Source organism: Symphalangus syndactylus, chromosome 16, assembly GCF_028878055.3.
Source record: "Symphalangus syndactylus isolate Jambi chromosome 16, NHGRI_mSymSyn1-v2.1_pri, whole genome shotgun sequence".
NCBI lineage: Eukaryota > Metazoa > Chordata > Mammalia > Primates > Hylobatidae > Symphalangus > Symphalangus syndactylus.
This window is the reverse complement of record NC_072438.2, coordinates 93,348,160-93,374,767: the sequence shown is the minus strand read 5'-3', so window position 1 is coordinate 93,374,767 and position 26,608 is coordinate 93,348,160. Positions and strand designations below refer to the sequence as shown.

The 26,608-nt window shown below is 39.1% G+C and overlaps 1 protein-coding gene across 1 annotated transcript in view; it reads right to left on the bottom strand.

Annotated features, from left to right (window-relative positions):
• The window catches only part of SEMA5A (semaphorin 5A), a 505,802-nt gene that overhangs the window by 235,934 nt on the left and 243,260 nt on the right, over positions 1-26,608 (bottom strand). The gene's annotated exons all lie outside the window — the stretch shown is intronic.

The window sequence follows — 26,608 nt, the reverse complement described above, 5'->3', positions numbered from 1 at the left end:
AAAAGTGTATGTTTATATGCATGAACAAAGAGATTATCTGAAATTGGAACTTGAAAGCAAAGCATAAATGTTTGGAAAATTTGCAGTATGGCCACGTCATAGAAAAGAAAAACCCATATTCTGGGGAGAAAATCAAGCCTGCTGCAGAAATGTGCATAAGTAAAGAACAGCTAAATGTTAATAACCAAGACAATGGGGAATATATCTCCAGAGCATTTCAGAGACCTTCATGGAAGCCCCTCTCATCACAGGCCTGCAGGCTTAGGAGGGAAAAATGGTTTTGTGGGTGAGGCCCAGGGCCCTGCTGCTCTGTGCAGCCTCAGAACACAGCGCCCTGTATCACACATGCTCCAGCTCCAGCTATGGCTAAAGGGGCCAAGGTACAGCTCAGGTCAAGGTTTCAGAGGGTGCAAGCCCCAAGCCTCAGCAGCGTCCATGTGGTGTTGGGCCTGCAGGTGCACAGAAGGTGAGAGTTGAGGTTCGGGAACCTCCACCTAGATTTCAGATGTATGTAAACACCTTGATGTCCAGGCAGAAGTCTGCTGCAGGGGTGGATCCCTCATGGAGAACCTATAGTAGGGCAGTGCAGAGTGGGAATGTGGGGTCGGAGCCCCAATACAGACTCCCCATTGGAACACTGCCTACTGGAGCTGTCAGAAGAGGGCCACCATCCTTCAGACCGTGGAATTATAGATCCACCAACAACTTGCACCATGTGTCTGGAAAACCCACAGGAACTCAACACCAGCCCATGAAAGCAGCCAAGGGGGCTGTACCCTGCAAAGCCACAGAGGCAGAGCTGTCAAAGGCCTTGGGAGTCCAGCCTTTGTGTTAGTGTGGCCTGGATGCAAGACATAGAGTCAAAGGAGATTACTTTGGAGCTTTAAGATTGAATGATGGCTCTGCTGGGTTTTGGACTTGCACGGGGCCTCTAGACCCTTTGTTTTGGCCAATTTCTCCCACCAGGGATGTGAATATTTACCCAATACCTGTACCCCTATTGTTTCTTGGAAGTAACTAACTTGTTGTTGAATTTACAGGATCATAGGTGGAAGGGACTTGGCTTGTGTCAGATGTGACTTTGGACATCGATTTTTGAGTTAATGCTAGAATGAGATAAGAGTATGGGGGATTGTTGGGAAGCCCTGATTGGTTTGGAAATGTGAAAAGGACATAAGATTTGGGAGGGGCCGGGGGCAGAATGATATGGCTTAGCTCTGTGTCCCACCCAAACTTCATGTTGAATTATAATCCCTGCATGTCAGGGGAGGGGCCTAGTGGAAGGTGATTGGATCATAGGGGCAGATTTCCCCCTTGCTGTTCTCATGATAGTGAATGAGTTCTCATGAGATCTTGTGGTTTAACAACATGTGGCACTTCCCCCTTCACTCTCCCTCTCTCTCTCTCTCTCTCCTGCCACATCACTGAAAGACACGCTTGCTTTCCCTTTGCCTTTTGCCATGATTGTAAGTTTCCTGAGGCCTCCAAGCCGTGCTTCCTGTTAAGCCCATGGAACTATGAGTCAATTAAACCTCTTTTCTTCATAAATTACCCAGCCTCAGTCTCAGGTAGTTCTTGACAGCAGCGTAATAACTGACTAATATCAACTTGCATAGGACCATTTTGTGACTGGTTAAAATATTAACTATCCAGCCCTTTCCAAGAAAGAGGTGACTGAAACCTGATGCAGAATGATGAGTGTCTGAGGGACAGGATTTTAGAGTAATTTCTTTTAACATGTATTTTTTTCTTGGAGGAATTCTATCTTAGGAGTAGGAAAAAATACCGATGTCAAAAGCAAATCTAATACCAGGGCTTTGTACACTGACAAATCCAGGACCCCTAATTACAGATTCTGATTTTTACTTTACATTTACTGCAGCAGATATTTCTGTATTCAATAGATTCCATTTAATTGTTAATAAATGGACCAATCACTACAAAAAGCACATGATCCCTATTGATCTTTTCAATGAATAATAGAAAAGTAAAGAAAAGAAAGGCAAAGATGAAAGTGGGAAAGGTCCTTCAAGACCACCTGAGCAGCATCATTCTTCACAGGTGAGAAAGTGAAGCACATCTGGACAAAGGACTTGGCCCAGGTCACACAGCCCTTGCAGAACCAGGACTCCCTCAGCCTGACGCCGTGTTAGTGCCTATGTCCCGCAACAGGACCAGGGTTACTACTCATAGGAGAAGCTCTCACTTACCCAGCCTCAAATTATATCAAGGATGACAATCTAAACATGACACTTGAAGTCCAGTTTCCTACATTAAAAATATGCAATGTTCAAGACTTCGGTTATTTTGATACATAGGCAAATTGGATACCTCTGAAATTAACAGAAACAAGAATTTGAAAAGCCAGCCAAAATGTCTAGGTGGAGGACTCTCAAGTTAACCAGGCTTGCTAAGATGAGAACATCACTGACAACAGCAATACTCATCCATTTGTCTTCCTCAGACCTGGAAGGAAATTGTTCCAATTAAGAATAAAATGTAAAGTTTTAGCAAATAACAATAAATAATTATATGTGTATGTGTATCTGTGTGTATACAATTTAATAATTCCTCCATTAATTTAACCCAATTCTTCATTAATAATATTAGTTAGCATGAATTAAAAACTTCTAGGCATGAGAAAAACCACTTTAAAAGTCTCATTTAAGCTTCATAAAAACCCTATGAATTACGAACCATTATCATCCTTACTTTATAGATGAGAAACCAAATATATTTATATTACTGAATTAAGATGAGTTATCAGCATTTCATTTCTAATATTTAATGATCCTGGTAGAATGGAAAATACATAAAAATAATACGTCAGTTACTGTATTTTGATAATGTATCTTTGCTTCTATAGGAATAAAATTTCCATTTTCCCTCTAGCTCAGAATTTCTCTCTTCTATAATGTAAATACCTTTACTTCATGCAAATAGCTAATTCAGTCCAGCCAAGAACTCCCATCCAAAATGTTTTCCTTATAATTTTCATATATAACAGTGGTCCCCAAATAGGGATAGTTTTGCCCCCCAGGGGACATTCAGCAATGTCTGGAGACAGCTGGGAAGGGGTTGCTACTGGCATCTAGTGGATAGAGTCTAGGATGCTGCTCAATATCCTATGCTGCACAGGGCAACCTACACAACGGTGAATTATCTAGCGTAAAAAGTCAACTGTGCCAAGACCGAGAAACCCTAGTTTATATGAAAAGCAAATCCCATATCCATATTATTTTATTGATTATCTCTTGACTTATGGACTAACAGGGTTCTTCAGGGACAACGAGAATTATCTGGATTCTTATAGACCCCCAGATCACCAAACAGGGTAAGGCAAATAGAGCCATACAAACTGATTAACAGGAACCAAGAGATACCGCTGTCCCAGTCCAGGGAGGAGACAGCATGCCGTGACTAATGGGCATCAGTCAACAATTTCATAACCTCTTTGGGATACAGGCACTTTTTTTTTTTTTTTTTGAGACAGAGCCTTGCCCTGTCACCCAAGCTGGAGTGCAGTGGTGCAATCTCAGCTCACTGCAACCTCTGCTGCTGGGGTTCTGCCTCAGCCTGTCAAGTAGCTGGGATTACAGGTGCTTGCCACCACGCCGGCTAATTTTTGTATTTTTAGTAGAGACAGGGTTTTACCATCTTGGCCAGGCTGGTCTTGAACTCCTGACCTCATGATCCACCCTCCAGAGCCTCCTAAAGTGCCGGGATTACAGATGTGAGTCACCGTGCCCAGCCCAGGCACCTTTTAAATAAAGTGAGAGACAGTTCACTCCTCATTTCCTTCCACCTTTAACACAAGAGCATCACAGCAGATTAGTTCAAATCTTGGAGCAAAAATATTAATGCCAAACACTTAAAAATGAATAAAAATAAAATTACAAAAACCCATCATCAAATAGAACAAAGTAAAATAATTAAAAAAAATGAAGCAAAGAGGAAGTTGATTGGAAAGACATGAGGCCAAAACCGATTCAAGTGGTGAGTCCTGTGAACATGGGTATGGGCCACATATTTGTCTCTGTGGTTTTCAGTAATGAAAGAGAAGAGAACATAGGATTTCTAAGGCAGAACCCTTCCAAAGCAATAACTTGCCCATTCCTAAAACTTTCAACCAATGTAACACACATGTACAAAATGACACATTCTCTCCTCCCTGAAAAATGAATATTAAGGAAAATGAGCATTATATGACATATATTTATACTTAAATCCTAAATACTTCTTCTAGAAAATAAGAAAAAAACAGTATAATCTCAGAGGTCCATGGAGGCATCATGCACTTTCTGGCAGTTGTAGCTGACCAGATGGACAAAGGGACTCCCAAACGGACACCTCCCGTGTCATCAGATTGCTCTAAAATACGTAATTCCATCTTCTCACATGTGCACCTCCCCATCCCACAGCATCAATCCTAAATTCCTAGTGGTAGGCAAAATAGAGTCCCACTTCCTAATCCTTAAAACCTGTGACTATGTTATGCTTCATGGCAAGGGGGAAAGTTTAGATTGCAGGCAGAATGAAGGCTGTTCATCGATTGAGCCTGGACAATCAGGTAGCTTGTAGAAGCTGGAAAAGGCAAGGACCTGATTCTCCACACAAGAGCCTCTAAGAGGGAACCAGACCTGCCAACACCCTGGCCTAAGCACAGTAAGACCAATTTTGAACTTCTGGCATCCAAAACGGTAAGATAATCAATGTGCATTGTTTTAGGCCACTGAGTATGGGATAATTTCTTGCAGCGGTATCACAAAACTGATACATCTCTTGTTTTAGTTTCCTTTTGCTGTCTAATAAATTGCCATAAACCTAGAGCCCTGAAGCAATACCCATGAATTATCTCTCAATTCTCATGGGTCAGGAGTCCATTCGTAGTTTATCCAGATCCTCTGTTTAGAAGCTCATTGTCCCGAGACTGAGATGTCGTTTTAGGCTTGTGATAGTCTTCTAAACTCTCGGGTTGCTGGAAAAATTCAGTTATTTGTGATTGTAGGACTGAGACCCCTTGATACTAGGGAATGCCCATCCCTCTCTGCCCTGTGGTTCTCTCCACAACAAGGAATTTTGCTTCTTCAAAGACAACAGAAGAGCACCTGCTGTGGCCCTTTTAAAGACTTGCCTGTTAGGTCAAATCCACCCAGGATGATCTCCCTTTTGACTAACCTATACTCAACTGATTAGGGTTCTTAATTCCATCTGCAAAATCCCCTTACTCTTACAATATAAGGTAAATTAATTACGGTCCTGCTCACATTCAAGGAGAGGGGATGATATAGGGTATGTCCACCAGGGGCAGAATCCTGGGGCCACCCTAGAATTCCACCCACCACACTCCTTGGCTGGGCAAAGTAGCTTCTGTGCCAGTTTGCCTCTGCCTGTTAATTTTTAACCAAATGCCCCAACACAGGCAAGTTAGTAAGGTTTGTCCACTGTCCTGGACATGCTCAGTATTAGATACATAGAACATATGCAAATGCCAGCATGTTCCTCTTTCTCCAGTGACTGTTCCCAAGTTGTTCCCCAGCTGCCCCTCAATAGTCTCAAAGAGTGCTCAAACTTCACCTTATCTTCATGATCGCAGGACATAACACAGAACCCGAGGTACATGGACTTATTCACTATACATCTCCACGCATGTGATACATGGTCTTACTAAAAAATAGATAGATAGACACATAGATAGATAGATAGATAGATAGATAGATAACAGATAATAGGTAGATGATAGATAACAGATGATACATAAATATCAAATGATAGATGACAGAAGATAGATGATAGATAACAGGTAATAGATTAATAGATAGATATTAGAGAGAGAGAGAGAGAGAGATAAGAGATAGATGCTGTCTGTGCCAAATTTTTTCTCTTGATTGAATACTCTAATTCCAAATGAAAGCATATCATAATGAATATCTAACACAGTAGTAATTTGCAGTAGACTATAAAACAGTAGCTAATACAGAATTCTGAGAGAAACTAATAGTGACAAGCAGAAAGCAAAAGACCTTCAGTTTCATAATGTAAACTCAAACTCAGATTTGCTTGCCTGAAAAGTATCAACGTAGACACATCCTGAATGAATTATGTAGAGAAGGTAACCATTTGGGAGTTAACAATGAGCCAGCATATAGGAAAGACGACAATATAATTACTTCCATTCCTTTTCTATAATGGATTGGGCTGATTCAAATTCAACATATTTCATCAATTTTTTTTTAACAATCACAAGTGGTGATATTTTTCCCTTTATTTGCTAACTCACTAATTCTTTTGGGGGGTAAAATTTTGAGGAAATCACAAATGAAACAGACTCCCTGATCATGGGCTAATGCAGACCTAAGATGTTTTTGTATAAAATTAAGAACAGCCTTCTTATTTCTTCTTGCAGTTTTTAGCTGGAAGAAGCCTACCAGCACAAAAAGGATAAGCTTTAATAAATAGCATTCCTTGTGACAATGTGCCTCACATTGCTTCAATTATAGTTCTATTCTAGTACTGGGGGAGGGAAGGATCCATCCTGGCAGCCAGAACCCTGCCCAAGAAAATGTGATGATAACACAGGAAGGGGGCACCCCCTTCGCCAGCCAGATAAACTCTACCAGTCTGAGGCAGACTTCCCAGCAAGAAAATTCTCACATCCTTCTATTCTAATAATAGAACCAAACTAGAGGAAGGGAGGAAGAAACATCTGCAGTTGTGTGCTAAATTCCTCAAGCCTCCAACACTTTTTGAGTCCCCTCCCTTTAATTAGAAGCATTTACACATCACTCCACAGTCTCTTTTTCCTCCCAGCTATCGTCTGGTATGTCTTCTACTCTAGAAACGATTTCTAACATTTCTTGTTACAAAATGTTCCTGTGTGGAAAATGCTAGTATTTCATGATGCAACTGACCCATCTCCACAGTGTAGTGTAGGGTTCTGCAAAAACCATCTTGTTATTCTCCATAAATATCCCCCTCTCCTTCTTCTGGAGAAAATCTCAAGCTTCAATCACCGGGCCGTGAACCCGCCAAGACAGTGGCCTCTGAGTCAGTTTGAAAGAACAAAAATGCCTAGAGCTCTTCCTCCCCAAAGAAACATGGGATTAACAAGAAACTCTTTAGTCTCTCAACATACTGACATCCAAATTAAACACATTGTTTAACACAAACTATAATTGTCCCGTTAAAACTATTAGTCAAAAGACTCAAAACTAGCCAGGCTTGGTTCTTCTCTAAGCCAGACTTAAACACCAGCTCACAAGTTCCCACAACATCTGTTTCTAGATGCTTGATCAGTCTCCCTGCCAATCATTCCTCCACAGGCAGGCAAAGGTGCCTTTTGAAGCTTCAAGGACTGATCTCAGGAACATAGGATGGAGAACACACTCTCAAGTTGATGAAAAGCCCTTCTCAAGCCATGAGTGTGACCTCCTATAATGACCTTGACCCAAATGTTCTGGTGATGGATGCTTCATGGGGAGCAAAAGGAATACTGTCTTAACAATAATTTATTGTCAATTTCAAAATAAGCAGAAAAATAGATTTAGAATGTTACTGACACAAAGTAATGATAAATGGTTGAGGTGATGCATACCCCAATTAGCCAGATTTGATCATTATATACTGTATATGCTTGTATCAAAATACCGCATGTGTTCCATGCATAGGTACAACTATAATGTATCCATAAAACTTTTTTTTAAAAGGATGCTTCCTGGAAAACTGAGGCAAGCTGCACTAAGTGATATTTATCTCTTTGTATATTGCTGCAGAATGCTAGGAGTTTGTTCCACCATATTGACTAAATACACTTGCTAAGATAACGTGTAGCAATTCCATCTTTAACATTATAATAAAAAGAAACACCCAGGAGACTTCTTATGAGCCTCTATTTGATAATATGCCATGTGTATTACATATAGTTGGGTTACTTTTAACTGATTATAACAACATAAAGGCAAATATTCAAGTAATTGCAATGTTTTAATAAGCTGATTTTTAAAATTTATATTATATGAATTTTTTTTCCTACCATTGATTTTTTTCCCCAGACTCTGGCACCCCTCCGTACTCTTTTTTCTATCTCCCAGACTGTATTAATACGGTTCAGCAATCATTGTCTGCTGATTGGGTTTGACTTCCCATGTACTGCTTTGGGCAACGGATAATTGCATGCAGACAAGTGTGGTCCTCTCCTCGGCTCACCATCTCACTGCCAGGAAACTACCCCTTCAAGAGCCGACTGACCAGGGCTGGACAGTTAACTCACTCCTCCAGTCCAAATAATATGTTCCTTATTCGTGTGTTTTTATTCAATCATTCATTCATATTTTCATAATCTCTCTCTCCCTTACACACACTTGTACACACATACACATAAACACACGTGATGTGAATTTTTATAGTTAAGTATATTAAGACTGAAAAATGGCAAATTCACCTTGGCAAATACCCAAAGTAAAGCCCATCAGCAGAGAATAGGAAACACTGAGTGATAAGATAGCTGAGAGTCCCCTGAGATCTTGGCCTTGGGCCGGGCTCCTTCTGCACCTTGGACCAGAACTGGCTTTGGACTCTTCAATCTTTGAACACATTTCCTTTTTTAGTTGCAAGCAAAACAATAGCAAACAAATGCTGTCCGTCACTGTTTTCCTACATGTACCCAATGCATTCAGGGAGATAACATACACTCCCGGGGTGGCCAGGAATGCAGAGGACCGAAGCGAATGAGTCAATTACCCACTAACCCTCCCCCATCCACCTGCACTTCCTCCAGAGACATAGACAACTGTGCACTTGAGCACAAATACATGCACATACGTGTACGATGAATACAGACATTCATCTTTATATTAACCCAGGCAGCAGCATGATCTGAAAAATGCCATCTATATTAACATCATCGGCTAGGGTTAACTGAATATCTGTTAAGTGGCTTTGGTGTCAACAAAAGTATCAAATTCTATTTTTAGACATCACATAATACAATAGATATTATTCAGTTTAAACAGAATAGACACTACATCCTTTCATATATACATAATTCCTAAAGCTGAGAATTTCCTTGTACATTGTAATTATTTTTAGAGGAATGTAACTAAAACTTTTCCCTAAATATGATTTAAGTAATAATTTAAACTTCAAAAATATTTTAATCTTATCCATTGCAAGAATTTATAATTTATAAACCTTTAAAATTATATTCTTCTGAAATAAATTATATCAATTTTCTAATGTTACGTTACCCCAGTACAGGACTTGGCAAACTATAGTCAGCAGGCCAAATCAGGCCCACCATCTATTATTATAAATAAAGTTTTATTAAAACTCAGCCATCCCTAGTCACATACTTATTGTCTACAGCTGGCTTTGTACCATCATGGCAGAGTTGATTGGTCATACCAGAGATCACAGGGCCTGCAAAGTCTGCATTTACTACCTGGCCCTGTACAGAAAATGTTTGCAAAGTCTTGCTCTAGCCAAAACGGCAAAGTAACTTAAACATTATTTCCCTCAAGCCCTACTTTTTAAAAAATAAAATGTCATCATGTTCAACCAAACTCAATAGATTCTGAATATCCTTCCAGATATTCTGAATACCAGAATAGTAGATTCTGAATATTGCTGTCTTTCAAAACACTTATGGATTAAGAGGATAAGCAAGCAAATGTATAAGATAAATGTAAAAGAGACACGTGACATATATCTAAAATAGAATTAAAAGCACTTCACAAAACTGGGAAAATATTAAAATATATTTTAGGATACTTTATGAATCAAAGGTTCTATAGGAACTACGTGACACCATCACATAAGATAATTTGAAGAAGGCTTGACAAGACAACTATCAACAAAGACACAGGTGTGGAAGAGGCAAACACAAGAGTTCCCAGTGGCTACTGGGGGCCCAAAGGAATGCTGGGGGATAAAGGATCATAAAGGGAGAGCCAGGTGGGTGTGGCTGCTGCAGTGTGAAGCCAGGGCCACAGCCAGTCCCAGGTGACCCAGTGGCAGCCAGTGGTGGGAATCGCAGCTCGGACTTCCCTCCCCTTTCTCCCACAGGCCTTCCAAGGACCGTTTCCATGGCCCCATCCAGCTGTCCGTGAGAGCGCACAGGTGTATGACAGCAGCCATAGGAGCTTCCAAGTACAGAGGCAGGAATGGACACTGGGAGGGGCAAGAGAAAATAGCCAGCAGGAGTTCACTTTCTTTCAAAGATGATAAAACAGGAGAAAATAAATGTGAAGCTGTTCTCTACTGTGTTTATATTTCTAGCCAAGAACACTCTCATGAATGAAATTCATTTTCTAAAATTAGGGCAATGCTAAGAATAAGTCTTTTCTCCAACATTAAAATAAAAATAAATTTACCAAAAAATAGTTGCATAATGAAGTAGCTGGAACCAAAATGTCTTGGTAAGATTAAGCCCACAGCAGCTAATGTACAAGTTGTAAACTATATCTCATTCATATTATGTTGATATTTGAAAAAAGTAGAAATGAGGACACAAAACAAAAAGGAAAGCATTTTTGCCTCATCCTTCAAACAAAAACAAAAATATTTTTTCTCTGAAAATGATTTTTAAATTTTTTCTCCGAAAATGATTTTTAAAAATCTTTTGTCAGAAAGTGAATCCTAGCCTAGTGACATTTCCATTGACGTTAAGCCTATTAGAGACCTGTGCTGCTCAGAAAACATGTTGAATAGGACTCTAATGGTATTTTAATAAACGTTTTTCTCCGACACCCTCATCAATGAGATCTGGCATTTACTTCCAATCAATGTATATGTCTTCATTTATATATTATAAACACATACAGCTGTGCATGTATATAAGTATATTTTAACTACAGTATACATATGTTAAAATAATGACATAAAGATAAAATGATTGATATTATAAAGTAAATATTATGTTATAGTCTGATTTAACAATAGTTTTTAAACCTTAGTACAATAATTTATGATAGAATGAATTAAAATTCTCTTTTCTACATTCAATTTATATTAATTTTTAGTTTAAAAACTTCTATAACTGAAGTGGACACCTCAAACAGATATATAAATTCAATTTCTTGGGAGGCCAAGGCAGCTCGCGAGGTCAGGAGATTGAGACCATCCTGGCTAACACAGTGAAACCCCATCTCTACAAAAAATACAAAAAATTAGCCGGGCGTGGTGGCACGTGCCTGTAGTCCCAGCGATTCAGGAGGCTGAGGCAGGAGAATCACTTGAACCCAGGAGGTGGAGGGAGGCAGGAGAATCACTTGAACCCAGGAGGTGGAGGTTGCAGTGGGCCGAGATCGCGCCACTGCACTCCAGCCTGGGTGGCAGAGCAAGACTCTGTTTCAAAAAAAAAATCCAATTTCATCATTGGCTGTTTTTAATAAATTTTGATATACTACTTTTTCAACTTTATCTACCAATTAGACAATGTTTTTTGTTGAAATTTGCCAAGCACATTTTCATCTTTACTGATGTCAGTATCTTGTGCTCAAAAATTTATCAGAAAAATTAAAAACTGAGCTTAAAGTCCACTGAAACTTCCCTTTTGGGAGTTTTAAAAAAAAAAGGTTAAAAGTACATATAAGACTTTTCAAAAGTGAATTTTCTAAATTTATATGTTTAAAAATCAGGTAAGATTGTTATTATAGTGACTGTTGAGCATCATCTTTAACAATAAATTCACATAAGGACAGAAATCTTCTGAGGTATCTGATTAAAAAATTACTTTTTTTTTATTTCAATAGTTTTTTTGGAAACAGGTGATTTTTTGGTTACATGAATAGCTTTTTAGTGGTGATTTCTGAGATTTTGGGCCACCTATCACCCAAGCAGTGTACACTGTAACTCAATGTGTAGTCTTTTATCCCTCACCCCCTCCCACCCTTTCCTCTGAGTCCTCAAAGTCCATTGTATCGTTCTTATGCCTTTGAATAATTAAGCTCTCCGCTTATGAGTGAGAACATATGATGTTTGGTTTTCCATTCCTGAGTTACTTCACTTAGAATAATGGTTTGCAGGTCCATGCAGGTTGCCGTAAATGCCATTATTTCATTCATTTTTATGATATACATATATATATATATACCACATTTTCTTTATCTACTTGTTGACTGATGGGCATTTGGGTTGGCTCCATATTTTTGCAGTTGAGAATTGTGCTGCTATATTGCATGAGTTTCTTTTGGAAAGCAATTATGGTCTCATTAATTGTGAAACAAGACAATTTCTTTTCTACAAGTACCTACTATTTATCATACTATTAAAAATCACAGGAAGTTCAGCAAATTTAGATCCCTTATATCTTAAAAAGGAGAAATAGGTACATAGAGATGATAGCACTAGATATACAGAAACATTCATATATGTGTGTATACATACACATCCATCTACATTAAGCTTCACAATTTTTCAATATCTTAATGACAGCTCTTTAAATATGTTGCCACTAGGTATCCAGAGACCCTCCATATAAAACAGAAAATAATGGTTTTTTCCCACCTCATTTCAAAACATTATAAATATTCTCCCATTTTAAATAACATAACACAAAAATGCACTTTACTGGAACTTGTAAGTCAAAACCCTTCCAATATTTCCCTGATTCCCTCAGGGTGCCTTAGAAACTCACTTTGGCATGTGTCAGAGCTTGACATATTGAGCAAGTGAGGCAGCAGCATCAACTTACATTTTAATATTAGTAAATTTTACATTGCTGTGGCATAAACATTCTAGAAACAGAATTTCCAGTTTTCTTTCCATCCATTTTTGAGATCACTGCTATTGACTCTAGACTATCTGCCTCAGAATCACATCTAGATGTTTGCTCAAAATGGTCGTTCTTGGCCACTGGAGTCAGAATCAATGAGAAATGGAGTCACAAAACCCAGAGTTTAAAGAAGCTCTGGATGCGGCAGATTTTGCACTTTGCGGATGGTCCCAACAGCATGTCCCCCACAGGCTCTCCTGCATGCAACCTGCTGGTCATCCATCCACAACTGGAGTCTATTTCTCTACCACCTTGGATTCTGGAAAGCCTAAGTCCTTTGACCAATAAAATATGACCAAAGGGCTTCTTTGCCAGTTCCAGGCATGGCCTTAACTGGCCTGGAAGCTTCATTTCCGGTCTCTTGAAGACAGGTGCCATGTAAGAAGTTCAGCCATCCAGAGACCACCATGTTAGGAGAGAACAAATAGATGATGTGGTGGGTAAAATGACAAATGGAGAAGATAGGGGGATGTAGAAGCAGGAAAGAGAGAGAGAGAGAGAGAGAGAGAGAAAGGAGACAGAGACAGATACCAAGGAGCAATGGCATGCAGTCCCTGTGAGTGGATCAACCACCTTGAATATGGAACCTCCAGTCCAAGCGGCCTCATCTGATACCAACACAATCATAAACAAACTTCTCAGCCAAGTTTTTTTCTTTTTTTTTTTTTTTTTTGAATTCCTGATCGACAAAATTGTGAGCAAAATAAAACGGTTGTTTTAAATCACTATGTTTTGTGGTGTTGATTAGGCAGCAATTAATAACTGAAACAAGAAGTCATTATTTTGCTACAAGTAAGGATGTCTAGTCAAGATTCTCTCCCTGCCCATCACAAGTCTCCATACAGGAAGCCCCATTCCCCCACCTGGGATTTGTGGTGAGGCTGCAGCCCTAGAAAGGTGGCTGGCTGTCACCCCTGCCTCAGGAGTCCTTGAGGCTACTTTTGGTCGACACTATAACTGAAGCAGAAGCCACAGTGGCATTTAGAAGATGTCAAACATCAAAATAATGACTTCTTGGACTTATACAAGTATTTAACCCTCCTTTCCCTTTGTTGAATGCCTGACATCCCACGTTTGTAAATCAATTCTGTGAATCCTCCAGCCCATTTATGGTCCATAACTTAAATTGTGTCAAATAATTTCAAACACGGTAGTTACCAGTATATACTTGATTTATAAAATTCACAGTTATAACAATATGTTAACTCATGTACTCAATCTAAAACCTTAAGGAAAACATCACTATTATTCCTGAGAGGGAACTGAAATACGGTGAGATTAAGTAACTTGCCCGAGGACACACACCCAGTAAGTTGAGGCAGTGGCTACTTAGATCATACATCCCCAAACCCTCTTCATTACTGTCTTCAGTTATTAATACAGAAATTGTACTTAGGATGTCAGATAAATAAATTTGGTGAATTTCCATAAACCAAGGGCAATTTATAGAAATATTAACTATTCTAAAATTCTTTCCAAGTTTAAACAATCAATTTTCATGGTGATTTATTCAATAAAAGCTGCAAAAAATCATATTTGTTTGAAAATACACACTCAAGTCCATACAAAGAAAAAAATCGACTGTTTAGATTATATGAGTAATTCAAAAGGTGAAGCAGTTTCTATTGGTGTAGACCAGGGTTTCTCAACCAGGTGTGATTTTGCACCCCAGGGAACACTTGGAAATATCTACAGACAGCTTTGGTTGTCATTACTAGTATGTGTGGGGTGTGCTACTGGCATCTACGTGTATAGGCCAAGGATGCTGTTAAACATTCTACACTGCACAGGACAGCACCCCCGTGACCAAGAATTATCTGGCCCAAAATATCAATAGTGTGCAGGTGCAGAAATCCTGATGCGAAACGTGATCGAGGAGTTTCTTCTGCCCTGACCATACTTGTTTGTGATCATCTCCTCTCTCTGCTCTGAGCCTTGGTAGCACTGTTTCATATCCCACACTGAATACCTTGTGACGGCACTGCCACTACCATGGTTCATTTTTCAGGCCCATAAATCTTATCTTGTCAACTGGAACATGAGCTTCTAGAGAGCTCTCAGGTCTCTCTCTCTCTCTCTCCTGGAAGAACGTAGTGCAAGGAGGTGGCATCTGATATCTTTTTGTCAACATGGTTTATAATTTCTAATTTCTTGAATACTTGAAATGAAATACTCAAAGCCATCTAGTTAACTGCCTCCTTCTGAGAAAATGTCTTCCTTGAGTGTCTTTTACTTCTTAAGGGTTTAAGAAGCCATCTCCTCACCCAGGGCCATATGAAAAATAAACTTCCCTTTGTTTCAGTTTCCAAGAGGAAGTTATCACAAAGGGACACAAACTCCAACTTTTGAACATGGAATGGTCAACATTCCAGCTTTTACACTCACTGTGTGGACAATCAGTAATTGCTGCTTTTTAACAGTAGGAATAAATCTAATACATGTTATTAAATTCTGCATATTTTGTCAGTTTGTGTTTGTGTAATTTTTCTTTCATGTCTGATGCACTTGTGTTATTTGATCGTCTAATTTCTCTTTTACTTTTCTTTCTCCGCCTCCAAAATGGAGGCTTATTTAGATCAATTATTGATCTGCCATGTATCTAATTTAGCCCTATGTCCAATGCTTGAACTCGAGAAACTGTTAATCCAAATTAGTAATAATGTTTAGGCTGGAGGTGGAGGGGATATTGGGTACCTTTTGCAAAAGTGAATACATAATTAAATAAAAAATAGTAATACTGTTGGTGGCCACATTAGCTGTAAACTAACACAGAAAAAAGAAATAACGAGCAATTGGTTCCTTTCTTTGTAAGATCCCAGTTGCAGTCCATACAGTTATCCTCCATGACTTATCACAGGGTAGTCCCTCTGCCAATAGTGGTATAAGTGAATTGAAAACACATTACATTTTAATTAATCATTTAATTAAAGGGAAAAGAGAGAGATGAAAATGAAACAGGGAACAATAGCTCAGGTCACATACAGCAATGGGTGATCTCCAAATCTTGTCTCCTTGTCTTTGAAATAAAACCAGACAGCACTTGGCCTTCCTGCACATCGTCACCTCCCCTCTCAGCTCGGCTGCAGCCACTCAGGGTTTGGGACTTCAAAGTGCCATGACTCCTCATAGGCACTAAGCCTACAGTATAAGCCCCAGCACCCCCAACCTGCCTCACTCTGTGGACTTGCACACAACCGTGGGTTGCTTTCCACCCACATCAGCAAAGCTGTCCAAAAATGGGGCGGGGGACCCTGGCCTTCATTTCAAAAATCACGATTCTGCCAGATGCCACGAGATGGATGCTAAAACTCTGTTCCTTCCTGGATTCCCCTGCCTGCTCCTCACACAAATATGGATGTCATGCCTCTTTCATGTCAACACCTATTGTGCTGAACTCTCCATTTGGAATGTCTCAATACCCAGTGTTGTCCTTATACCTTGACAAAAAAACTCTCCCTAGATTTACTGAGCACTCTACCTGCTAAGCCACTCAGAATCCAAACACCACATATGTCATCTGCTTTGTCCAGGGAATTGGACTTCTAAAAACCTCCCCCACGGAGAAGACAATCCACTCTTCCTTTACATTGAGAGGTCTCAGTGAAGAAATGGCTTCCAAACCAGCCAATAATCGAGCCCCATTGTCAGATCTACCTAATTCAACAATTCATTCATTCATTATGTCTCTCACTCATTCACTTTCACTTGCTCTGTTTTCCTCCTTCATCCCTCTCCTCCTTCTCTTCCACCACCAGTATTCTCAATTAGCCTTTCAAATACCCACAAGACAGTTCCACTGTAATCCTCGCCATCACTCAAGGTCACTAGAGCCAAAGCACAGCTTCCCGTCTTCCATCCCTATAACTGGCCTACACATCTAGCCCCTCAAAACCCACTCTCCCTGCTACTCTCCAGTGCTTCTGGGATCGGATACACTACTGTCATAGTCCCTGTGAGGGTCCATTCCCACAAAGCATGACTCACAACAGGCTCCAGAGCACTAGTTTCCCAGGGCTCATATTCAAAGCAGGGATTCCCACTACCCCAAATCCTTATTCAGTAAGCATAGAAAGGATTTGGGAATTTCCATTATTAAAAGTCCATTTGGGTGAATCTGATGATCAACAGATTCTAGAACTCCTGTGCTCAAAAGGCAGTAAGCCTCTCGTCCTAACTGCCCTTTGTAATGCTGATGCTATTGACAGAGGCAGTGCCTAGGATTAAACTCCCCTTTGTGAGTTGGAATTCTGGTTTGCAAACTCCATCTACTTTTCAGAACTAAGTGAACAAAGAGAAAGATGAGAAGCCAAATAATTCACACTGAATGTTTGAATCTTAGGCGAGGCAGAATTTGATAGTGGTCTAGGTGGTACATGGGAGTGACTGGGGAGGACAAGTGATGGGGAAGGAGGAGGAGGAGGATTTTCTGCTCTTCAGAACTTATGGCAGAAAGTTATCAGCATGTGAGCTGGAGCCAGGTGGTCTGAGAGCTAATCTGGAATGCACCAAGGCTGGAGATACTTGATGCTCACCCGTTTTCCTCATGCAAAATCAGGATAAAGATGATACCTATCAAATATAAGCACTGATAAGATTAAATGGAATAATGCATGCTGAGCTCTTACCATAAAGCTGGATATAAAATAATAACTCAATATTAGCTATGATCATCATTATAGGCATAAGATTCAGGAAAACTTAACCTCTTTATTTTGTTATGTATCTTCAGAGAATTACATTGTACACCTCCAGAAGACCTGAGTGGAAATCATTGTTCTCATCCAAATATCATTCACTGCTTTCTCTAATTCTAGGTAGAATAATCAAAAGAGACACTTTGTCTCCATATGCCAAATAACAGCCCCAATCAACCAGTGGAACAACCAGATAATTACTTATCAACTAAGGGGTATTTTAATGTGATGCATGATAACTAAGGACTTAAAATCACAAATACAATCATGTTAATTTTTAAAGGGATGTGTAATTGGGGCAAGAAAATAGAGAGTTGAACTCCACAGAAGGAAAGAAATAGAATCTAAAAATATCAGTTATTTTAAAAGTTCAAAAAAAGGCTATTAGTGTATAAAATGTATAATTAATTTACTATCTGTATATCCATTTATAGGCTTATCATATCTTTGAGGTTGATCTATAAATCTTCGAATATATTAACTATTTAACTAGCTGTGGTAAACTGTGATTTGTCAAAAACTGGTAAAACACTGTTTTCTTTTTAAAGCAGCTAAATGTAATATATTTATAATGAGCCCTCCTTACATCAGCTGTAAGTACATGATGTGACATAATTTATAACTATAAATATATATTTTATATGTAAATAGAGAAGTCTCTGTGTTCTATTTGAAATACTGTACTTTTCAAAAATACATTACTTAACAATTAATGTGGTCAAATCTTATAATGCCAAAATGTCTTTTAATTATGTATTTCATACCTTTATGCTCAAGCTTAATTTGGTTACCTGTTATTCTCTAATTACAAAAAGGAATCTTCATTTAAGAAAGTCTTGGACCAAATATAAAACATCATTCAGAAAGCAGGATGGTCAAAAAGTGAAAGCTTATGGTTTCTAAATTTCAGGATTTCTTTATGAAAAAATGTCTTCTGTAGTATTTTATAATTTTTAAATTTCAGGATTTGTACAGGCAGTAGTAACAGGCAGGAAAAGAGGGGAAGGGGAAGGAGAAACAGCATATTTCCTACAAGTGAGACATTATGCTCCAAACTGTGATCTCAAAAAACAAAAAACAAAAAGATATAAAAGCATCTCCTTAGGGAACTTTAATGGATTACTGAGTTACTATGGGCAGAAGCTTCTTGATCTCTTTCTGGGAGACAACCAAAGCAATGTATGATGGGAAATAACAAAGGTGCGGCTAAAGCTCAGAGAAGAAAACCAGCATGGCTGAGCTTCCATTATGAGAAAATTAAAGGGGTGGGGGAAAAACATGAAAACAGTGTGGGACGGTGGTCACCCAAGAAAATGCAATAATAACTGAATGTTGGAAAGTGACAAATTCAACTTAAAAATATATATCTATATATACACATACATATGCATATACACATACATATGTGTGTGTGTGTGTGTATATATATATATACACACATGCTTTTTCCTAAGTTTTTTTCCATCGACTCAAATATTCCCCAAAGGGGGAATTACGCCTGCAGGAGCACATAGCTATGGTGTGAATGACTGTGTCCTCTGAGAAATTCATACGTTGAAATCCTAACCTCTCAAGGCCTGTGGGTGGTGATTAGGTCAGGAGGATGACACCTTTTGATTGAGATTAGTGCCCTGATAAGAAAGGCCTCAGAGAACTCAGTCAGTTGCCACTTCCACTATGTGTGTGCCCTCAGCAGACACTGGACCCGCAGGTGCCTTGTTTTTGGACTTCCAGGCCTTCAGAACTGTGAGCAATAAATTTCTGTTTTTTTGTTTGCTTGTTTTTGAGAGAGTGTCTCACTCCAATTGCCCAGGCTGGAGTGTAGTGGCATGATCTTGGCTCACTACAGCCTCAACCTCCCAGGCTCAAGTGATCCTCCCACCTCAGTCTCCCAAGTACATGCAGGTACATGCCACCATGTCAAGCTATTTTGTGTTTGTGTGTGTGTGGGTATTTTTAGTAAAGACAGGGTTTTTCCAGGTTGCCCAGACTGGTCTTGAACTCCTGGGCTCAAGCCACCTGCCTACCTCGACCTCCCAAATCACTGGGGTTACAGGTGTGAATCACTGGGATTACAGGTGTGAACCAACATGCCTGGCCAATTTCTGTTGTTTACAAGTTACCCAACCTAGGGTATTTGGGAAAACAGCCTATATAAACTAAAACACACACAAATACACATAGAGGTAAAGAATATATAAAGTTAGGTGACCAAAATGTCCTCTAGTCATTAAAAATTATACTAATGTCATTATGACTTGAATTGTGTCCTCCCCAAAAGATACGGTGAAGTCCTAACCCCCAGTACCTAACAAATAATCTCATTTGGAAATTAGGTTTTTACAGAGGTAATCAAGTTAAAATGAGATCATTAGGGTGGGCCATAATCCATATGACTAGTGTCCTATAAAAAAGGGAAATTTGGATGCTGAGCCAGACAAGCATAGAGGAAAGAGGATGTGAAGACATGCAGGAGAAGATGGCCAAAAGGCTTGAGTGGTGATGTGTGTACAAGCTGAGAATGCCAAGGATTGCTGGCAACCACCTGCAGCTAACGAGGTGAGGAAGAAGACTCCCCTCGAGCCTTAAGGAAGAATATGGCCCTGCCAACACTTGATTTTAGATTTCAGGCCTCCAGAACTGTGAGGTCATCCATTTCTGCTGTGTTAAGCCACCTAGCTTTCGTTCCTCTGTTACAGCAGGTCTAAGAAACTAATACACATGTGTAGAACAGAAGCATCACAACCCAGTCCTTTTTTTATCTTTCAAGTTTTTTTAAAAGTTCTTTCCTAAATAAACAAAAATACATAAGTAATCTTTAAAACTTATATAGGTTAATTTTCTAGTGCTGTACTGATTGGTTCAATTGTTAAGAATATCGACTATAAGGTCAGTTCTGTCTTTGACATAGTTTTGAATAAGGACTTTGATGGAAAATATCTGTAGATTAAGGTTCTTTTTCAAGACCGTGATGGTAGCTGACATTTTTGCAGCTTTAAATATATACTGAGTCACATCCTTAGTAAAGAAGGAAGGTAATCGTCAAACATTTTTAAATACCCCATTGTTATAAGATTTTGAAATACCATTATCATAGCATTTCAGTAATGAAATTTCACAGCCTTCAGCTCTGCCCACTGTTGAAGAGAAGTAATCAGTCTAGATGGATACTTCCATTATGGAGCTTTGAGGGGCATAATATCCATCCAGTTAGTCATTTGGACAAGCTTGATAAACCAAGCCCACAGTCAACCTGCCATTAAAAGCAGAGTGAGTTAGATTTGTGTCACCCTCAGTATTAATTAAACATTGATGGTGGGCATCACCGTTCAGAAGAAGAAGGGGGCATCTCTACCTAACGTGTGTGCAAATCTCAACAGTCTTAGAGCTGAAAGGGCCCTTAGAGATCATCTATTCATCTGGTCTAATCCTGTTGGAATGGGGAATCTCATATTAGAACTGAGGGTAAGAGAGTAGGTAAAGAAAGAGCCTGGCATTAGAGGGGAGATGATTAAAATAATACCTGGCAGGAATTGATGTGGGTGGAGAGTATAGACAGAAGATATTCAGTGCCGAGCAAGAGAAATAGCAAGTGGAGATGTGCCTGGAAGGTTTGAATTCAGTTGGAGGAAATCAAGCAAACCCCAGGAGGAAGGCAAGTTGGGGATGATGAGTTCATGTCCATCTCCTGCAGGGGACTTTCTGTGAGCTGACCTTGCATTTTTACCAGCTTTCTATCTTGGGTGGGGTGCTGACCAGTGGAGTGGGAGAGCAAGACTTGGCAGAAAATCTTCACTAGTGACCCAAGTCAACCTTGCCAGCGTTGGGCTCAGATGTCAACTTTAGGCATCCCTTGAGGCATAAACTTAGGCAGAATTTGATCATGTACAAACACCTGTCATTTGAACAGGTTTTGGGAAGGAAGCCATAAATGTTAACACCTTTCTCTGCTCTCCCAACTGAAACTCTAAAATGCCAAAGAATATTTTCAGGAAAACATAGTGTGCTTACTCCAAATGGCACAGACAAAAGCCACACTTCACATCTCCTTCCCTGATGGGGCCGGGCCTCAGATATCCAAATGTAACTGAGATGTAACAGAAGAGTTTCAAGGCCCCTCAGGGGCCCTGCTCTAATGAGAGCCAGAAGTTCCCAACTGCCACCTCAAGATATTATTACAGCACTGAAATGACATCCAAAACATGAACAAAAAGAAAACTCAAATTCTGCCCTCTTGTTTCTCCTCACTTTTTTGGGGGGGCGGCAGGTTTTGTTCTGTTACTCAGACTGGGATGCACTGGCACTATCGTGGCTCACTGCAGCATCGAGCTCCCCAGTCTCCAGTGATACTCCTGCCTAGGCCTCCCATGTAGCTGGACCTACAGGCACACTCCACCACACTTGACTAATTTTTGTAATTTTTGTAGAGACAGGGCTTAGTCCTGTTACCCAGGCTGGTGTCAAACTCCTGGGTTCAAGCGATCCATCCATCTCGGCCTCCCAAAGTTTGGGACTGCAGGCGTGAGCCACTGCGTTTCTCCTTATTTCTAATGCCATGTCCTGGCCGTTTCTCCTTATTTCTAATGCCATGTCCTGGGTGCTGAACAGGATAGTCCCCTACAACACAGAATTATCTGACCTACATTTCCATAGTGCTGAGGTGAAGAAACTCCAAGAAGGAGAAAAAGAGGATAGTAATTTAGAACAAATCTTACAGCCATAATACAAGGAGTAGCCTTAAGTCACCATGCGTAGGTAGAATCTCTTCCAAACAAAGAGGCATAAACCCAGGAATATTTTCTTCTAAAGGTCTCCTGAATACTACCTGAATTAGGTTGAATGGTGGTCTCCCAAAACATGTATCTATTTGGAACTTGTAATGGTAACCTTATTTGGAGAAAGGATGTTGGCAAATGTAATTAAGTTAAAAATCCCAAGATGAGATCATCCTGGATAATCCTGGCAAATCCTAAATCCAGTTGCAAGTATCCTTATAAAAGAAAGTTCAGGGCTATATTAGTCACACAGACACACAAAGGAAGCCATGTGAAAATGGAGGCAGAGATTGGAGTTAGAAACCAAAGAACACCTGGAGCTACTAGAACGGGAAAAGGCAATGAAGCTTTCTCCCCTAGAGCCTTCAAAGGGAGTGGGGCCCTGCTGATATCTCAGTCTCTGACTTCCAGGCTCCAGCACTGTAAAAGGATAGATTTTAGTTGTTTTTAAGCCACCAAATTTGTGGTAATTTGTTATGGCAGCCCTAGAAAGCTAATACACTACTAAATAGATAATATGTTCAGACAACTTATGTTCTAATGGCCAGAACTGACTGGTTTAAATGTGACTTCAGAAAAACTTTGACAACTATATTAACAAGCCAAGTGTTTCTCGTGAGTTACATGAGCTAAATGACTTCCTTCACCAAAGGTAATGTTTAGTATTTTAAACAGAAGAAAGTCACACTTGGTATTTGTATCAGAGACAACTCTCTAAAGACAGCCTCTTATCTCAGAGTTGATAAATTTTAGGCAGCGAATTCATAAGCATCAGGTGTCTCAAAATGTGCAATGTCATTGAAATCTGTTTTGAGAAGTTTTAATGTGAGCAGCAGACAGGAGTAAAATCATATTACGCAAGCCCTTCGGGCTCTCTGGCAAGTGATAAAAACTCAATGCCAACTAGGTTACGCCAAAAACAAAAGCACAGATTCAAGCATAAACTCAGGGAGTCAAAGTACGCTGTAAGAATTCTATGGTTCTTATTCCTAGTTACAATGGCCTCTGTTGGGCCTTCTTCTTGGAAAGACTCCATGTGGTGACAAGATGGCTGCAAGTAGCCTGTACTTGATGTCACTCTCTGAGCTCATGATTGCAAAGAAGAAATTGGTCTTGCATCTCTCAGGCACAGTGCAATGTCATTAAAGGCCACTGATTAAGGGCACTTGGGTCATTTACAGCGCTCAGGACCCAGAGGATATTATTCTTTTGTTGGGCGTCCTGGAAGACCTGCCCACCTGCAATATATGAGAAAGAGGAGCCATGCATATTAGCTTCCTGTAGCTGCTGTAACAAATGGCCAGCAATTTGGTGGCTTAAATCAATATGACTTTATTCTCTCACAGTTCTGGAGAGAAGTCAGAAATCAGTATCAATGGGCCAAACTCAAGGTGGTGGCAGAGCTATGCTCCCCTAGGAGGGCCTAGAGGAGAATCCATTGCCCCTTGCAGGTTTGAGTGGCTGCCAGCTTTCCTTAGCTGTACTTGCATCACTCCAATTTTCAAAGCTCATCTCCTCAAATGTCTCTCAAATCCATCTTCACATGGCTTGCTCCTCTGTATGTGTGTAATCTTCTTCTGCATCTCTCTTCTAAAAACACGTGTGATTGTATCTAAGAGACACCCAGATAATCCAGAAAAATCTCCCCGTTTCAAGATCCTTAATATAATCACATCTTTGCCATATAAGGTCACATTTACAAGTTTCAGGAATTAGATATCCTTTGGAGGGCCATTTTTCAGCCCACTGCATCATATCACTGACAATACTGCCCAAATCACAGGGAGTAGAGTCCTGGCAATCCCAGAAGAAAAATAAATAAGGCACTGACAGGTGCATCTTACAGGCTAACACATGGATCATCTCTCAGCTGTCTGCTAAATACAATGAAGTCATTACAGAATTGAACCATCACAAAAGCCAAACTCAATCTCATACTTGCTTTACATTTATGGTGGGGCTAAACAACAGATAGTGGTAGAAACAGCACATTTCATTTCATGCTTTCATTCATGTGTTCATTATGCTCGTGAACCTGGATAATTCACAGCTGTTTCTCAGTGCAAATATGCAATGTTCATCAAGGCATGATCTCAGAGCAGGAGCACCTAAGATGCTATAATATCAATATTGAACACATCTAGACAAAGATAAGCCTTTAGAAATTGACATAGAACCACCTACTGTCACATGCTAGCAGAGCAGGAAACTCTGCTGACGGTGGGAAAGAAGACACATATCCATTATTTCAACGTGTTTTCCCTGACTCATCTTAGGCTCTAAACAAGAGGAAGAAAAAGGGGCCCCTCCACAAGTACTAATTATAATGTAGATAGAAATTTCAAAATCAGATTTTTAAATTTCGCCTGTTTTCTTTATGAATCAATTTAAATTTATTAGCCTTTGCTAGTACTATAAGTCATGCATATATATGACAGACAACTTGGGAAATTACAGTAAAGTATAAAATAAAAAATCCAAACCACTCACCACATAGAAATAACCACTTGCTAATTTACTTATTTCAAATGCAAATTTAACATATATATATGGTTGTTTTTTTTTTTTTTTTTTCTGAGATAGAGTCTCGCTCTGTCACCCAGGCTGGAGTGCAGTGGCGCGATCTTGGCTCATTGCAAGCTCCGCCTCCTGGGTTCACGCCATTCTCCTGCCTCAGCCTCCCTAGTAGATGGGACTACAGGCGCCCACCACTTCGCCCGGCTAATTTTTTGTACTTTTAGTAGAGACGGGGTTTCTCCATGTTAGCCAGGATGGTCTCAATCTCCTAACCTCGTGATCCGCCTGACTTGGCCTCCCAAAGTGCTGGGAACTTAAATATATTTTAAAAAGAACCTCAGGAGAGATTCAAAGAATGCCGGAACTTCATATTTCTTCACCAGAAATATCAACTCCTACAAACTTCCCAAAAGATACCATTAATTTTTTTTAAAGTTTACACACATACATACATGTTTCCTTGTAGCATACATTTATGTTTCTAGGTGGTATAATATATAGCTGGAAGAGAGGCTTTTGAATGTTCTCACCATAAAGAAATGATAAATGCATGATGTGATGAATAAGCTAAATACCCAGATTTGATCATTATGACAAATATATATGTACAGAAGCATCGATTTTATCCCATCAATATGTACAAATACAATGTGCCAATAAATATCTTTAAAGGAATACATTAAAAATCACTTAATCAGAATCCAAAGAAACAAATAAAAGACAATCCTTGAAAACTATAAGTTTACGAATCCTATATAAAATATTTTTAAAATAACACATTTTGAAATTTGAGCTTGCTTTTAGCATTATTCTCAAAGACATACAGAAGGGAAACAATGAGCATTTCTCCAGCAAAATATTCCCTTTTGTAAAAGATAGATCACTTGTTGAAGAAAAACAAAATAGACATTATGGAAAATTGAAATATCATGAACTATAATAAAGCCTGAGAAATTACACACAAATAGACTGTGGTGTTTATGTTCCACCAAAATTTGTTGTTTTCATTTCTTAGACTCAACTACTCAAAATAATCCTATTTGTTTTATAATTGGAGCTGTTTTCTTGTATGCCTGTTTTCTTTGGTATACCTATTTATCTTTGTTGTCTATATAATTTCCAATAGCACTTCTATTTTTCTTAGTGATAAAAATAATCTTCATATAATTAACACTTTATCTGTTAAACTTGTGATTTGTGTAAAAAATCTACTTTTCTCATAAAGTCATTTTTATGGAATCTTCTAATTTGTTCCTTAATAATTTTCGATGAACTATGTCTATGAAAGAACATATACTTATATTTTGTGAATTCTTTATCGATCTGATTTGTCCTTTTCATGTCAGTCTTTTCATACTTTATGAATATAATATCATCTTTATATTATTTTTAAGGTTAAACATACACTCAATTCATAAAGAAATCTACAAGATCTAAAATAAAATAATAAAGAAAGCCCTCTCTGTCATACAGCCTATATAGTTTTCTTAAAGCAAAGACTTTCAACTCTTTAACTGGTTTATTTATGTATTTTTCTCCAAATTTGCAACTAATAATATTTTACTGCTGTTTCTTGATATTTTCAGTTAGAAATATTACTCACTGGCTCCTTTTTACTTTATCCCTCTTCCCCCATCAACATAGACGCATGCTCCCTCCCCCACTTTCTCAGTATTGATTTATGATGATTCTGTAGGAATATGCAGTACCTACATAACTATGCAAATATTCTTCACAGATGGGCCATGAAATAAGATTTTAACACATCTCGTTTCTCAAAACAATTATACATTTCTTAGAGTTAATAATTGCCTCTTGTTTTTCTACGTAGTTAGTATATTTTTGTCCCC